The following is a 3,804-nucleotide window of genomic DNA, read 5'->3' as shown; positions in this document are numbered from 1 at the left end:
TACTAAGCCCCATGCAGTTAACAAAAACTTTTATTAAAATTAGTGATAATGTCTGGTTTGTGTTTTTTTTTATAGTTGTTATTTAAAGTTCATATAAATTGATTGCCTATTTATTTTTGTTTATACATAATTGCTTTAATCCTTCTGACAATTATTTTCCTCTATGGTATGAGGTAGAGATTCAGAAGTAATTGCTCCCACATGTGTATTAACTACTCTACCTATTGATTTGAAATACCACATTCATTATGTATTTAATTTATGTATAGTTGGCTCACTTTCTGAATTATTTTCTGTTAATCTCCCTATTCCATTATCAGTACTTCACCATTTTAAGTACTACGGCTCTGTGACAACTTTCCATTATTCTCTTGAAAAATCTTGGATGTATAAGAATTTTAAGAAAAATATTAGTGTTTTAAGATATCAGCTTTGTTCTCTGTTGGGGAGCACTTCCATTTTATTTGGGAATCCATTTGCAAAAGTATTGTACAATTTATCTTGAAAACAAGAGACAAATATGGATATTTGTTTTTAAAGTGAATCTCATATACAAGTCAAATTTCAACTTAAGAGACATTTATCACATTTCTTGTGCTACCGTGACTAAGATGGAAGTACTTTTGGAGTCACGGTCCGGACTGCGGGCCGGGGGTCCGGTCCCCGGGCAGTTTCACCGCATTCCTCCCGCTCCCGGTTCTTCCGTGGACGCGGCTTCCGCGCTCTGCGGTGGTCCGATTACGCGCACCCAGAGCCCCATGGTGACCGGGACCTCGGTCCCGGCCGTTAAGTTTGAGGGCGGAGCTGTGATTGCTGCAGACACGCTGGGCTCTTCCGCTTCCTTAGCTCGTTTCCGCAACAGCTCTCGTATTATGCGAGTCAACGACAGCACCGTGCTGGGTGCTTCCGGAGACTATGCTGATTTCCAATATCTGAAGCAAGTTCTCGGCCAAATGGCGATTGATGAGGAGCTGCTGGGAGATGGGAGATGGACACAGCTACAGCCCTGAAGCTACTCATTCATGGCTGACCAGGGCCACGTACAGCCGCCGCTCCAAGATGAGCCCCCTGTGGAACACCAAGGTCATCAGAGGCTATGCTGATGGAGAGAGCTTCCTGGATGGACATGGTCGGTGAAGCCTATGAAGCCCCTTCGCTGGCCACTGGTTATGGTGCATACTTGGCTCAGCCTCTGCTGCCGGAGGTTTTGGAGAGGCAACCAGTGCTGAGCCAGACTGAGGCCGGAGAGCTCGCGCGAGCGCTGTACAACGAGGTGCCGGTTCTTCTAATCGGTTTCCAATCGCCACTGAAATCGAAAAAGGTGTTGGAATAGAGGGACCCCTGTCTGCAGAGACCAGCTGGGATATTGCCCACATGATCAGTGGTTTTTGAATGAAATACAGATGCATTATCCAGAACTGAAGTTGTACCCTTCTAACTTTGAACTTGGCTGGTTCAGAGGTATTCTTTTGTAAAATAAATCAATCCTTTGAAACACAAATAAATAAATAAATAAATGACATTTATAAGGTTCTGTGGAACTTGTTTTTATGAAGTGTTACTGAACAAGTCATGTACCCTTGCAATTAAATAGTAGCAAGGAGAGATAATGAATCTGGACACAGGTTGAGTGAACTACTGGTAATAATGTTATAAAAAGGCTGATCATCATCCATCTCTTTGCTGAGAGGTCTGCTTAGTGTCCATGCCTGGCAAGCATCCAGCTCGTACCAATTAATGGCAATGTTTCTTATCTGAGCTCATTTAAAAGCACTTCTAAGAGTCCAGACAATGAGGAATAGATTGCCTTAGATGCGATCTCTCTGGTACATAAGCATGAGTCACGCTGGATGATTTCACCTTAAAAAGGCAAGGACATCAGAGTTTAAGTCAACCTACAACCCCAAATATTCAACATTTTGATTTATTCATAGTAATCCATCTATTCTTCATCTTTTTTGCTGGGTATTTAGGGTATGCTGTTGTTTGAAGTGAATTTAGGATTTACAGGTGGAAATACCCAGTAAGACATTAAACACATGGATCGGAAGCTCTACAGAGTGTGTCACCCAGAGAATTAAACTGAGGAGTCACTGATTTATGCTAGTTTACAATATGGGAGTTCATTACATCAACCAGAGAGAGTATATAGAATTAAAATAGAAGTATTGGGTAGGGAGGGTATAGCTCAGTGGTAGAGTATGTGCTTATCATGCATGAGGTCCTGGCTTCAAACTCTACTACCTCCATTAACATAAACAAACAAACAAACAAACCTAATTACACCCCCCCCCAAAATAGAAGAGTCCAGGATGAAACTCTTCAAGAATACCAAATTTTAAAGTGTGGATAGTAAAACAGAAGCCAGAAAAGCAAACTATGGAAAAGTTTTCAGAGAGAGAAAGATATCATGAAACCAAGAGAAAAGAATGCCAATCTTCAAAGTACAAAGAAGATTGACTGAAAAGCATCCATCAGGTTTGAAAGCTAGTTGCTAATGTATGAACTTACTACAAGACATTGCAGTGTGGGGTCGTAAACATAGCCAGCCTGAACAGGGTAGAAGAGTGAGTGGAAAAGTGAGGACATGAAGACATTGCTTTGCTTTGGGGGTGGGAGGAGGAGAGGAATACATCATATAGTTATGCATGAGGGGAACGTGGAGGCAAGAAGTATATTTTAAGGGAGTGTTGTCTTGAAGAAACATACAGAGTCAGATCGAGTTGCGGGAATGAGTGTTAAGGATTAATGGAACAACACAGGGACGCTTTTGAGGAAATGGAAGGCAAAGTGTCCAATAGCATAGACAGAGAAATTTAATGATACACAAGAAGAGGAAGATCTTTTCTACTAAGAATGATTATTGTGGCTTTAAAATATGTTCAGTGAGAAGAGCTGGAAATTGAGGATATTTCCCTGTAAAATATAAGAGAAAGTTATCTCCTGGAAAAAAAGAAAAAAAAAAAAAACGAGGGCAGAGGTAGAATGGATGGCTTGAGAATGGCTGTGCAGGTGTTAGCCATTGAGGGCTCTGTGAAAGGAGTTGAGAAGTAATGCAGTTTGAGCCTGATTGTAAACCATGAAGCTCCACTGGCACAACCTCAGTGTGTTCGCCAGTCATTTTTAATCAGTCATGTGAAAGCAGAGCTGATGGGGAGCAGGACTGGTTCAGAGACTGAGGTCTGTAGAGCAGGCAAGTGAAGAAGGCGTTCAGGTAGATGAGCGTACTGCTCAGACTGTCCAGCGGCTCAGTATAGGTCCAGACTGGGGAGGGAAGTTACGAAATGAGAAAAGGTAAACTCCAGGGAAACAGAAGTTCATAGGTAGTAACTGTCCATGAAATTGAAGAGGAGAAATGAAAGGGTAGGGAGTTTTCACAAAGAGAATGGAATATTGGAGTTTAAATTTTCAGAAGGTTATAACATGTTACAGTCACGTAAGGGGTTGTCTGAGTTTACTGAACGTAAAAACATTAATAGTTGAAGAGAACAAGAAATTTAAATCATGCTTCTGTTTCTAGCAGCTTAATATGCTACCTATTTCACTAACTCTCCTGCTGAAAGAAATGAAGAATAAAACTAAAATTACTGGATAAAATACCTTTTAAAAAATCTTTTGAATATATCAGTGAGCTGAAAAAAGTGAGAAGTCTCTGAAGGTCAAAAACTAAGTGAAAAGGAAAATCTGATAAAAGAAGAAATCAGAAACAAAAGAACAGCAAAAATGTTCTACAAAAGGAAAGAATAGCTTATTTTCAAAGGAATAACAACAAATCAAAAGATGATTTCTTAACAGAATAGTGAA

General features: G+C 40.4%; 1 pseudogene; it reads left to right on the top strand.

The window, feature by feature from the left end:
* The first annotated feature begins 611 nt into the window (after positions 1-611).
* LOC102529266 (proteasome subunit beta type-4 pseudogene) lies at positions 612-1,502 on the top strand (annotated as a pseudogene).
* Positions 1,503-3,804: the final 2,302 nt, after the last annotated feature.

This window comes from Vicugna pacos, chromosome 8 (genome assembly GCF_048564905.1).
Source record: "Vicugna pacos chromosome 8, VicPac4, whole genome shotgun sequence".
Taxonomy (NCBI): Eukaryota; Metazoa; Chordata; class Mammalia; order Artiodactyla; family Camelidae; genus Vicugna; species Vicugna pacos.
The sequence above is the reverse complement of the archived record's forward strand: the minus strand, read 5'-3'. Positions and strand labels throughout refer to the sequence as shown.